Raw genomic sequence first — 14183 nt, 5'->3', positions numbered from 1 at the left:
CCCTGCTGAATCCCTGCTGGGGCTGAGCGGTGTTCTGGGATGCAACCCAAGTCTAATCATCCGCTACAAGTTTAAAAGTAGCCATGGGTAGTTTTTCAGTGGCGGGGAGGAGGGACCACCGTGAGGGGACCCTGCAGAGATGCTCTGCAGAGGCCGCGGCTCTATCCAACTGTCCTCAGATGAAGCAGGCCAGGTAATGAAAAGCAGAGAGAGAGACAGACGAGGGAACTGAGTGAGGTATTTGTTTCCGCAGTTAATAAAAGCTCTCATTCCACATCACATTCATCGCATTTTCTCAGAATGTCCCTATCCTGTGTCCATTTAGAAACACTTTGTCCATGTCAAGTGTCTCCCACGCAGGATGTGACCACTTGTGCATCCTGTGTGACCATGCAAATGTGTACACGTTTGCATATCCAGGAAACTGCTTTGGATCTTCTTTGAATCAAGCCTCTCTCCACCATTTACAATGTCATTTGAAGTAGGGTTTGCATACTTATTCCTTTAAATATCCATTCGTCCATTTTCTTAACCACTTAGGTCTAATTCAGGGTTGCTGGGTTGGGGTAGGGGGTTTTGTGGGAGTGGTTGTTTTCCCAACTGTCACTGAGGGAGGAGGTGGGGTGCAAGTCTTTCTTCTTGTTATTGTAGCTGTTTGCCATGTTTTGTACTATGTTGTTTTCCTAATGTTGCTTTGATGGCAGATTAATGAGCTTGAAATGTGTTGCTAAACCCTGAGAAAGGTTTGACACCAGGGTCAACTCTGATTGCTTTAAATGTTCGGAGCTCACCCAACTGCTACACTTCATACTGGTGATTCTGCCCCTATCCTCGGTCCAGTGTTTATACTAGCGGTTTCATGCATTCCTGTGCGCGAAGCTCAGGGTTTCACTCAGAGAAAATAAGTATTCTAAAATCTACACCCTCAAGATCTTTCAAGGCTCTTTGCCATCAAAACATCCAACTAGCCCCTGCACTGCCTGCAGTAAAGCAAGACAATAAGACAACACCCTTCCCCATTACTCCCCAATCTCCTATCCCTTTATCCTCTTGTCATTTACGCTTGATCCCTGATTTCTTCTGTAAGCCGACTTCAGCTGGATAACCCCGTAAATGCTTTGAAATTCAATGAGGTTATCACTTCAGAATATGCTTAATTACAGGAACAGTTGTGGCTAACATGTAGGTGTTTACATGAAATTGGCAGATGAAAAAACAGAAAGAAATAGAGGAAGAAGGAAGTTACAGAGCACGACTTGATGAGAGATCCCTCACACGTTTTTAGCGGATCTAATAAATGGAGAGAACTTTGCACAAAACCCTTTCTTGACCACGAATGCAAATGATTCTATACAACAGTGAAGTAATAACCTGATGGGAGGTTGTGTTTGTTGGGAAATACAGCCTGTGTTTTGGGGTTGCTGTGATTAGAAACTGGAGATGACTGCTTATTCCCTCCGAGCTGGAAATTCAGTTGTAATAAAGCAACACGCAGCACTGCTTCCTTCTGCTGTCCACTCACCTCTAAGCTGCAAACACAAGCTTTTAAGGCTGAAGGATGTTTTAGCATTGAGGTGTTGGGGTACCTACATCCTGTTATGTGCACTTCCTCAGAAATGCAATTATAGCACACATCAGGGCGAGAGGAATATGTTTGTGGGGCCGAAAGACTTGTGACTGACCTTCGTGAACACTTTTCCTCTACAGGTTTGCAGTGCTGCTGGTATTAGTTGATAGGTTGGACAACACAAAGCAGGTGAAGGAAGGGTAAGTAATTTTCTCCTTTGCTGCAATGCTAGACAGATGCCTATTTTCTTATTTAGCTAAGCTATTTCGAGCTCTAACCTTCTTTGTGCTGCATTTGTCATTCTCCATCGAGTGAGTGAGTGACAGTAAACACGATTAGTTCAGGTGCATAAGAAGCTCAAAAGCAGGGAGATAATGCACAACATATCAACAATGTCGTGGTGGCACATTCGTAACTCTATGCCTCTGAATGCATACGTATTGCTTGGATATTTACACTGTGGCTATTACAACAACACTGCATAACTTAGCCTTTAGTTTGTTCATGCTGGGGAGGCAGCTGCTCAGTAGAAGTGGGCATGTTAACCCCACAAGTTATTTTGCTGTTTTAGTGACTTTGGTTTCTTTTTCACAGCAGCAGCCCTGACATATGGAGCTTTACTAGGGAGAACTAACAGAAAGTTAATCTGCCCCTGATTCCCATGGCTTGGCCAAACTACCCCCCCCCCCCTTTTTTTTTTTTCTTTTTTCTTTTTTATAAACTAGGTCACAACTAAGCACAGCCAATCTAGGAGAAGAAAAAGCCCCACCAACTAAAAATAAACAGCATGGTACAAAGAGGAAAGGAAAAAAAACAACAACAACATTAAGAAATCAAAATTGGATCTCTTTGTTCTGAATTTGGCTCATTCACATTTTTTTTTCTTTTTTCCACTATGCTACAGAGAGGCGGAAGCTGCTCGCAGGCCAGCACAATTGTCTTTGGACTAGACAATAAAAATAGAAGAAAGCCCAGCACAGCCTACAAGCACAAGCCAACCCAGAGCCTTACACGTGAACACCGAGCTGGTGTAATCCACTATAGACATAAGCTGCAGAATGTAATTGAAACAGTGCTGACAGCAGTGCAAAAGATGAAAAACAGGCACAACGGAGGGAGGGTGAAAATGGCAGACGGCACTTTTCCTGTGGCTTGTGATGCAGTGAGAAGCTTGTGTTTAGTTTAGGTAATCCTCTGAGCTGGAAATACAGCCTAACTAGTTCCCCTCTCATCTCTGATAACACAATAGTTAGGCTAGAGCCTCTCAGACTGCTGACCACCTCTCTTCTCCACGTCTATCCTTTCCCTCTCCTCTCCCGGGTCTTTTCTGCACTTTGTCGTGGCAACCCTGCAGGCATGTTGTCTCCCCTCCTGAGCTCAAAGATTCTGCAGCACCTAGGATGTGCCTCTCGTGGGAGAGCAGACTAAAAGAGGCCCTAAGAGCAAGAGGAAAAACTGAGTGCAGGAGATGCAGAAGATGGGATAGATAAGGGGAGAATGAGTTATGTTTTCATGTTCACAGCCTGTCCTTTTGATGTGCGCACCAAAACAACCTGAGGCCCACAGCAACCAGTCCCAGTGGCTAACATGACAGTCAGCTTGGCAGCCAGTCCGCACGCTGGAGACTGTACTCCGCCTTTATTCCCGCCCTGTCCTGCCGAGCACACTGCCATCCGCTCCCCATCTTCATGGCGTCCCCCACTTCCCACTTCCCAACCCTCCATCTCACATGCCAACGCACATTTGGCACCCCATAACCAAGCCTCCCAATTTCTGCCAACCAGTCTCGCTGTTATGCCAATGATTTTGGAAGCGACCGTGCACCATGAAAATAGCACACCATATGCAACAGGAAATGCTGCCCACTAACACTAAACTTTCTAAATAAAAACGATAGGCGGGCAGAAGCCTGTGTGTGTGTGTCTGTGTGTGTATGTGTGAGATATCACGATTGGACGGATCCCAAAATGAGAAAAGAGAGAATGAGGAACCACGCTGGTGCAGACCCACATTCAGTGTGCAGTGTTGCTTTAGCACCTCTGCACACAACACACACATATAACACTTTTTAAGCATTATTCATTTTCATTACAATGATAAGGCCAGTGCCACATAAAAATAATTACAACAAAGGAAGGAATACTAATGAAGATATGGATAATCATTATATGCATACATGGCCAGCAGTGCTGTGATCATGACTGTTGTTGTTTTTTATTGTCTTTCATCTCGCTTAAGAGGCGATGAAAATCAATGGCAGGCTCTCCCTGCGGCTTGGCAACCATCTACAACCCACTGTAGAGGATGGAGATGACTCTCTGTTATAGCTCCCTTCTTTAACCCACACTCACAAAATGTGCGCACACACACACACATACACACAGAGTCAGGCGCATCCGCATGTGTACACATTATTGTACACACATACACATAGACACGCACAAACTCCCCTCACCATAGGCTGCAGAAGGAGATTGCTATCGGGGTGAGGCAGGGTTTTAATTGATCTTGGTCACAGTTTAATGTGAGGCAAGGATTAGCTGTTATCGGTGGAAGGGAAGAGGGAGAGGGAAGGGCTTGGGGAGGAGATATCACAGTCCCTGACGTTAAAACCCGCCGCCCTTGATGACAGGAATTCTGTGATGTGACCCACAAAGATGCGAGTGTGCTGCTGGGAAAGTGCTTGTGGAAAGCTGGGCAGAGGAGAGACAGGCGACATCAAGCTGAACTTAATCCAAATTTCCCTGTGACGTTTTGGGCCAGATCTCGGCTATTTCTAGCCCCGTGCGGAACGAGGGATAGAGACGGTGCCAGAGTTGGGCCTGTGCTATTTAGATCCACAACTTGTTCTTAAGCCTTATTGAAGCATACAAGACATGAAAGTGAGCCACGTTTGATTATTGGCAGATGAATCATCAGAGAGCTAAAGGGCATAAGAGATCGGGCCGGCAAGAGGTATGGGACTCCCTTTGCATCATACTCGCACAGTATTGGCATCCAGAGTCAGAGTTTCTGCAGTCCTTGCGATTCCCTATGGTTCAATAAAACAGGAGATAAATAAGGCAAAGGGCAGAAAGGGTCAACATTAATCACCAAATTACACAGGTTCAAAACATAGCGGTGTGTCTTGTGGCCACCACATATCAGCAGGGATGGATATAACTTTTTTTTTTAAGCCACAGATTTCAAAGTGTGCTTTCACTGCAGCTTAAATGCCAGGGCAACATGAAAAAAAGCAGTACAGTGTGCCAGTTGGTGAAGCTTCAAACTGAATGAGGGAGAAAAACATCACAGCTCAATGGCTGCTTCGTTGTTTCTCTGTACAGTTTTTTTTCCTACCAAAGAGAACATTGTAAAATTCCTAATCAGAAAGAAAAACCAGACAACTTAGGAACAGAGCACAAAAAACAGAGAGCATAAAAGCTGCATAAAGCAGCTTCAGCACTCCAATCTCATGACTCTGTGCATGGCAAGGAGCTATGATTGGTTTTGTTCAATTGTATTTCATTGATAGTGGAGGCTTGTGGCTTCGGGCGGTATAGACAAGCAAAACAAATCATCCTAGCCATGAATCTGTTGCTTCTTGTGCTTCTCTTTTCTTCTCTTTTGGACAGTTTTCTCATTCAGCGCTCTTCACTGACAGTAGACTATAGTTCAAGAGCCTCTTAACAGTCTCCCTCACCCCACTCCACCCCCAGCCGCCTGCTTTTCTCCGAGTTCCCAAGACAACACTTAACCCAAAGGATGGATGAAAAATCAGAGGCAGCAGAATGTTCAATTTCTCCACAGAGGATCCGGTAAATGAGACGAGGTTTGATTTGAGAGTGTTGTCTCGCATCAGAGCCATTTGTAACTTTGTTGTATAAATGGTAAATGCAGTGTATAGTATTGCCATCCTATGGAAAACAAACTGAGGAATGATATATCATCAGCAATCAACGCCTTTTCTTACACTGAGCTCCTGATTTATGGTGTATAGCATGCTGAACATGATTGACATAATGCTTATTTTTACGTTGTATAAACTAATTAAATTAGCAGTGTTTTATAACCTCAGGTTTAAAGCTTCATACTGTAAGGTCTAACAAACACACACACACCTTTATGAGCCCCAAACATCTCTGTGCCCCCACTCATTCAGGGCCATAAAAACATATTTATGAGAGCATCAGGCCATTGAGCCACAGCAATGTTTGCCATTTTCTCTGCGCTCTATGATTCCATCCAAGCGTCAAGATTGATTCTTAGAGCTCCTACTGTGTCACCCTCCATAAGGAATATGTATAATTCAACAGCCTGTTTTTTTCCCCTTCTGTTTTTTTTTTCTTTTTTTATAAACATACACTCATACTATTACCAATCCTCAGCGACGAAGCCATCCAAGGAAAAAAGAGGATTGTCTGCTTGGGGGACAGAGCGGAGGGGTGGCGGAGGAGTTGCTGGTGGATTGGTGCTGCTTTTTATTCCCCTCAATGCCCAGAGATGCTGCTAACACAAGTCCCATGTTGTTCTTCGTGCAGAGACACTAACAGACTGTCACATGGTAGGACACTGCCAGCTGAACACTCACCAACACCAATCCTGCCTGGCAATTGTCAGCCTGTCTTTCTAATGGCCACAGTGGGCCAGGTGCTCGCAGACGAGGCAAGGCAGTCAAACACACGCAGCAGCCCGAGCTTTGTACCTGAGCCTAGAAGGGAAGTTACTGTTGTGTCTATGTGGCTCAGTGTGGAGGCACTGGTGTGTACTCTACTCTTTAGGGGAAACAACTAAGTGTGTACAGTACAAGTCGTGTTTCTTTGTCTCTTTTGTGTGTGCATGTGTGCATGCATGGATGTGCATGGGCTCTGTGTGTGTGTTTGTGTGTGTGTTTGCATGACTTTGTGGACTCCAGTATGTGTGCATTTCTGTCAAGCATTTTTTTGCGGCGACGGAGGGCTCGCTGGGCTAGGCAGGACTACAGTCATTACATCCACACTCTCGCACAAGCAGATGGCAAAACAGATGATCCTCGCTCATCTCACTCATGACCATCCATATTTATTTCATGGTTGCTGGCCCACAGACTCCCCATGCCTATCACTTCTCCATGAGTGCCTTGGCAGGGAGAGGGTTGCCGACGCACACAAGTGTTTGGATAACAAAATAGGCATGAAAAAGTAAGCGAGTGAGAGCGAACGCAAGAAAAAGCTGTGAAAACCAGGAAGGAAAACAATGGTACTTGCCAGGGGTTGCCCATCAAAGCCGTTAAATAACTTCACATTGATCAAAGATAGCAGCAAATCCATGTGTTGTTGTGAGCTACTGTTCATGACTAAGACTCTGGTCGATGCTCGTTGACGTGATTTATACCGCTTCTTGGAGTGCCAATAAATGAAAGGTCTGATTGGCTCAGTGTAGAACTGGACAGAATAGCTCTTCACTCACAGCCTTTGATCTTCTGCTACTTACTGGGGAAATGGGGAACCTTGCCTAAGATGAACTCTCAGAAAGCTACATACATTACCATCCTATCCCCTGGAGCTAGGCCAGAGCTAAAAAGCCCAAATTGGTCCGCACCAACGTTGTTTAATGGAACCTAGTCTGATGAGAGGCCATTTTTAAATCCACTTGACCAGCTCAATACGGGCTCTGTGACATCAATGCAGTATAGCTTTTGCTGAGACAGTAAAGTTGGGCCTTTTACCAGGTATCCTAATTATCTCCATTCTCTCCTCTCTGTTTTATCTATAGACGCGAGTATTAATGGGTGGATTTATTCCTGCGTAATCGTCACATCTTACCTTAGCCTCCTCCTCACCCCTTTTCTTTCCCTCTCCTTGCTCATTTATTGTTGATGTCTCAGCGCATACTTCATGGCCTTACCAGATCTGGCAGCAGTCCTGGACGATAGTTGAAATGTAGGTTAATCATAGGAAGTGACACAGAGGTGTCCCCCAGGGCCAGTGGCTGAGTGAGCAACTCAATTAAGAGTAAACAGCCTCAGACAGGGCCACCCATGTAGGCTGGATCTCTGTGAGCTTAAGGGGAAAGGGAAGGGAGATCTCAGCGAAAGTCTTTTGCCTTCTCTTTGCTCTCCCTGGGCAGGCCATGGATTCTGCGCTGGCACTGGGAAGGCAGAGCCAAGGGGCACAGTGGCCGTGTGCTCCAGTTGCTCCGTCGCAGATTATTCACCATAACTGCGGGGGGGCTTCGAGCGGGACATGTGACACACACAGATGAGTGGAGAGCAGCTTTGTTCCATTATCAGTCAGGCATGGGATTCTGAGAATGACGGCTGTAAAGAAGGAAAGGGCAGCAAGAGTGGGAATCATAAACATCATCCAAACCACCGTTTTCCATTTTCCCTCCCCTCCCTTATCCTTGAGCCAGACTCAGAGATGGGGCCATGGTGGGGATAGTGATAAGGACAGATTGTGGCCATACTGTTAGCAGGGGTATAGAAAGAGCCAAGAGGCTCAGAATAGATACCTAGGTCTATCAAGGCTAAGGAAGGGCCCTTGAGTCTAAGTGCTGTCATTTCCAATAGCAACAAGAAGATAAAACAGCTGGTGCCCATGGAAAAGTTCTGCTGCTGATTTGTTTAACCTCAGGACAGGAGACAGGTGAAATACCAAAAAGTTGTGTTGCCAGAGTAACCAGAAATATGTAAAATTTTCATCACTAAAGATGGATTTTTTTTATGCTTTGGTGTAATAATGTAGCAAATTTGAGCTTGTGTTAGAAAAAAAAATCACGTGTCTCATAAAGCTTTATAAAATCCTGCTCGTGGTTGTATTATTTAAAGTATAAGAATCAAGGAGTTGATTGAGCAGGTAAAGTCCAAGTTACAGGTAAAGTTAGCGACAGTCGTAATTAGTTTAGTTGTAGATGCTGGGCATGAGTTTTCTCATCATGACACATAGTATGCAGTGTTTCCAGCGGAGAGAATGAACTCTGACTGCATTGCACAGGAGGCACGTGAACAAAGAGTGCAGGGTGCCCGAGATGAAGGAGCAGCAGGGGGTTTCTCCAGTAGAGGAGGTGCTGTGTTCGCCTGGGCTGATTGTGAAAGCCAGACCTGGAAAGTGCTTTGGCATGTATATTATAGTTTTTGCAGCCTCTTCATTGCATCCTTTTTCATCATCTGTGTGAGAATAATATTATATTCTCCAATGCAACACCCTCTGGAGCACAATCAGGCCTCTCACACCTATTACAGTAATAAACACACACAGACGATCTCCAAATGAGCAAGAACTGTGAAGTAAGCTGGGTCCTGTTAGTCTTGGTTTGGGTCCTTTTATGTGCCTCTTGTAAGATATTTGTTTGGGTTCTTTCCTACATACCAAGAGCTTCGGTTATATGAGCTTAGGTTATTGCCCATGCTCCGCCCAGCCGCTAAGTTTCTGAAAGCTTTTGCTTAATCTTGCTGACAAGCAGATGAAACCAGCAAACAAACAGACAAATCATCACGTACATCCAGCTCACCTCGGAGGATGAAAAATAGTGTGACTCTCTGAAGCAATTTCTAATGGTATTTCAGGCATTCTTTGGACTGTCATCCACGTTAAAAATATGAGGAGCAAAAATCCTGGCTTTTGTTTTCCTTCGCATTAATTTCACTGTTGTTACAAAGGATTTTGAAGTCAATAACAATAACAAATCTGTGATACAATGAAAAGGAAATAAGTAAACAAACAATGATAGCAGGTTCCACTGTGGGCTCTTTCAAATAAAATGACTAAATATTGCCTGAGCCGGGCCTTTTATCAGCTCAGTTGTACCTGTCTCAGGCTGAGGCCCCCCCAGCCACCTTAAACTTTGGAGTATTGCTGAGTGTTTATAATTACAGACACACACAAATAAATTAAATTAATGTCAAATTGCAGTGGAATAAGTTTCCTGTGCTAGTCCCTGTAACCAGGACATTGAACCAAATCAGGACCAAGGGCAAAATCTTTAAAAACAGTAAGAGCGAAGGTGCGGATGACTTCATTACCACCATCAATCACCCACGCTCACAGTGACTGTCAGATGTCACCTATTCTCATCTCATTCTTGTCATCTCCTCCCTGCTTGTCGGCTGACTAGCAAATAAGATAACTGGGAGGAAAAAAAAGTAATGTGCCATCTAACGTCACCTTTGAGTTCTGTGGGACGTGTTTTTGTGGCAGTTGTAGAGGGCAGGTTGTGGCGCCCTGACCCGTAGTCTCTCCAAAAGGATAATGAGCCCCATGGCTGCCCAAATGAATGGCGTGGGTGGCCAAGGTTCAGCCTGTTTCCCTATAATGAGCTTCCGTCCTTTCAACAATAAGCCACAAGCCTTTTTATTCCTGCGCTTTTTAATTCCTTCCATAAGAAATATAGACAAAAAGCAGAGTTCAAATATGTAAATAGCCTTGAGCATGATCATGCACACCATTGCGTGGAAAAGTGAGAGTAAACAATAAGAAATGCAACACCAGCTGACATTTTGAGGTCAGCGTCATTCCTCTCTTCATCTCTGGCTCCTCGGCATTCCTGATTAGTTGTAGTGGCTTTGAGGGGGTACAGTCTCACTGTTTGTCCGTGGAGCTAATTAAGAGCGACGCACAAAGCAACAAACAAAACAACATATCAGCTACATTAAATCTCTTCTGAAGGCGCTGAGCAGTACAAACATGCCACTCGCTCAACCTCCCACCCCCCACTCTCAGGTCGTGGTGTGCTTGGCGCTGAGGAGACAGAGAAAGTAGACAGTGCAATGATTTTGGCCATCAAACACATGTCATCTTCCCCGAGTGGGCAGGGAACAGAGGTGGCCGAGGGAGACAGTTTGTCAGCACACTATTGTGTGATGGGTGAATAAACGTAGTGTGTTTGCGTGCACGTGTGCGCTTGTGTGTGTGGCGGGGGCTGAGGGGACCAGATAAGCAGTAGACAGGAGGGAGAGGACAGTCACTCACAGTGCAGGGACTTTTCAAGTGCAAGTCTGTCAAGCATGGATTCCTGTGACAGCCACACTGAACTCCTGGTGAGCTACTATTTCCCCTTCCATGGTCAAGATTACAATGATTGTCCTGACTGCAAAGGCCACCCATAAAGTCACCGAACACAGATGTTTGGCAGTCTGGCTCAAATATCTCTGTCTCTGATGGTATAACATAAATGTGACCTGAGATCAACACATAGAGCTGCGTGAAGCTCACCTGGCTGTCCTGTGGTAAATTATGCAAGCATGCATTTGTGAAGTAAGAAAGTAACAAATGCTGAATTGGTTAATAGTACAAAGACAGAGAGATATTTCACCTGCTGTATTCTATGTCAGTAAAAGCTACTTCTGTTACTCTACATGTTTGCACTTCGAGATGCAGCCGCAAAGGGATTTGGGTCCTGCTTTAAATGAACAGCTGACCTTTCAACTTGCCAAGCAAATGTGCAAATCGCTACACTATAGAGCCTCACGCATTTTCCCCACGTGTCTTCCGTAAACGAACAACTAACAGATTTATTGGAAACGTAGACTTCACTTGAAAACGTTCACTTGTCTTATGTGAGAGAAAATCATTATCAACCACAGTGGAGAGGACATAAAAGTGCTGAAGGCAGTTCCATTTTTGGGACATGAAGACACATGTAGAACAGTGATTTTCATACCCTCGTGAATTTAAAACACCTCCCGGTTTCACTTTATTGTTCATTAATTAGCAGCAGAAGCAGGTGTGAACTTTGTCCAGCGGAATGAATAGCGAGTGGCGTTTGCTGCTGATGCAGAGGCATCGGTTTCCACCAAGCACTGCGGGGTCGAGGGAAGGTTTGGAACTTGGCCCTGCAGAGTCTCAAACAGCCCTATAATGACAGCTCTCAGCAAGAGTCTAATTTCATTGAGTCTTTGATGCGACCGCTAATGGCTGCTGACAGAAGCCCCTTTCAGACCTGTACTCGTTTCTGTTAATCCGATGGCATCTCAGTGTGTTGGCTCTCTGAGCACCACGGTGACTTTTTTTCTGCAAAAGTTGCGATGGTGCTCTTAGTAGGTCGGCCTTGGTAACTTTTGCATAAAACTTTCAACACGATGGAAGTCTAAACTGACTGCATGAGACTGGCATGGCACACGTCATCTGTTTAACTGTTAACACTTTACAATACAGCCCGCAACTAAGGGCATAATACAGATACTTAAAGGTACTAGAATAAGGGGGTAAAAAGTTGGGTTTTTATAGGAAACAAGGAAATAATTATACTGTAAGTAAATTTAAGAAATACCTAAGTACTTCTGTTTGGTTTGATTGGTTTGATTTGATTTATTGATTAGCATTCAAATATCTCAGTGAAGACAGAACAAAAATCTACCACAAAGCAAGAAAGCATGAGACAAGGCTAATCAAAAGGTATTGGCTGAAGCATTTGCTTATTACGCCAACCCTTTTAACAAAAGATCTTTTTGCATGCAGCTCCTGTACACAGGGCTCGAAGCAAATAATAAAACAAAGCAAAAACAAAACAAACAAACAAACAAACAAGAGGAAAAAAAACTTTCCACCTTAGATAAGTAACTACATCAAAGCAAAAGAATCAAGAGGTTGTTTTTTTTTGCTCTTTTCATTCTTGATTTATATATTTTTCTAATACTCTATTTTTAAACATAGAGGTCACGACCGGCGGGGGAAAAGTCACTCGGGTCAGAACATGGGGTGCCACCATCATCCCACTTCTGACACCAATGTGGCGAGCTCAGACAACGAGGAGACGGAGGTGTCGTTTGGTCTTGCTTCCCGTGAGCTAGCCAGGGAGCACAGCCGTTTATTGACATCTGCAGAAGAACACTGCCGCTAGCTAACTGCTAAGCAGCAACAACAACAACAACACACAGGGCGCCCTCTGACCCCGGAAGGACACACCGTCGCAGCGAGAGGGCGTCACCCGTCACTATGGCAACATAAACAAAACATAACTGTACAAACAGACCCCGAACAGCCCTGACCCCTACAATATATATCCTGCTGCTTTTACACACGCACTCACATAAGCTCAGCGATTCTCTGCGCGATCAACCTCTCACATGTTTAAGCTTGCTGCGGGAGATTTCACTTGTCATGTTTGCATAGTAAGCTAACGATTGATAAGACGATGTCAGAGGAATTGGTGCACAAATTATCATCACTCACAATCAGTGCTGTCGCTCTCTATACACAGTTCGACGATTGCAAAGTGAAAGCAAAAAAACAAGCGCAAATTCAAATGCGATTTCAATATGTCACATATTGACAGTGGCTCACCGATGCCAATGACATAATTACCCAGCTACATTTCCGAAAGAATGCAAAAGCATTGACATATATTTTTCCTTCCTAAATAGCCCGACGGGCAGGGCAGAGATAGATTTTGGTAGCCCGACTGAAAAAATCGCTAGCCCCGGGACGTCGGGCTAGCGATATTGGAGCCCTGTATCTGATTGAGGAATCACTCATCTTTGGAAAAGAGAGTTTATTACAGAGAAATGGCTCTTTCCAAAATAAAAGCTATACTATCGCTTCTTCTGGGCTATATTCTCAGCAGCATATTAAACATATCAGGTCCCCATAAGGAGAATCATGTGCTAACAGCTGAAATGACTCGGTAAAGTTGTAGCATGCTTGCTTGTTGTTTTTGTCTGCTTCCACTTGTCTTTGCACTAGGATGATGTCAGGTAAATGTGCAGTCATATTCGTTGTGTTCCCACTAGTGCTTTCAGCGTTAATCTCGTTGAAATGACGTTAACACAACGCAAATCTCCGTTAACGAGCTACCGCACCTCCGGCATGGGGCTGGACGGCCAACACGTTAACGAGCTAACTGCGCTAACACACTAGCTCCCACCCATGTAATTGAGCATTGCGTGGCACATCCAACATACTGTTTTACTTTAGTCCATGACACGCTTACCTTCAGGGTCATACGTCACATGAAAACCAAAATATTCCAAACGCCAGATCTGAATGAGGGTGGGGGAGGTTCAATTTGCCATGTTGCAAGGAGAGCTTAACTTCTGTCTCGCTAGCTTGCCCTGCGCTCAGTGAATCTGCGTTCGACTACTCCGCCTAGGCTGCACTGTCGAGCGCAGATCCACTGAGCGCTCAACACAGACAGCATCGTCAGAAGGAAAGTTGATAAAATAAATTAAAAATTTTGTATTGTTCGATACATATGCGTACCGAACCGAAAGCACTGTATCGAACGGTTCAATATCGATACGAGTATCTTGCACCCCTAGAAGCCACATATCCTGTGTTTGTAAAAGGATTAAGAAGCGACATAAGCCAGGTGTGAGCTTTTCTTTTCCTCTGATTCAGACACAGACAGGTCAATTATATTAATGTTAGTCCAGGCTTCCCTTTAATGCTGCATTTATGTCTGCACCAGCTCCAATGCATTGCAACAATTTTGAAAATTTAGTTTGCTGTGCCATTGCCACTAAGGGCAGTGTCTGTGGGTGTTTGTATATGTCACTGTGTTTGTAGCACTCTGTAGCAGCTCAAACGGAGAGCTCTGTCTCCTAGATTAGTAACAGCAAAAATACAGTATTAACAAAATACATCAGACGGAAATGGTCAAAGTAACACTTTATAATATGGCCTGCAACTAAAGACTTAATTCCCCTGGAATTAAATATAAC

The sequence above is a fragment of the Haplochromis burtoni genome, unplaced genomic scaffold (genome assembly GCF_018398535.1).
Source record: "Haplochromis burtoni strain Fernald_Lab_line unplaced genomic scaffold, NCSU_Asbu1 Contig_120, whole genome shotgun sequence".
Lineage (NCBI taxonomy): Eukaryota > Metazoa > Chordata > Actinopteri > Cichliformes > Cichlidae > Haplochromis > Haplochromis burtoni.
This window is presented reverse-complemented; position numbering follows the sequence as displayed.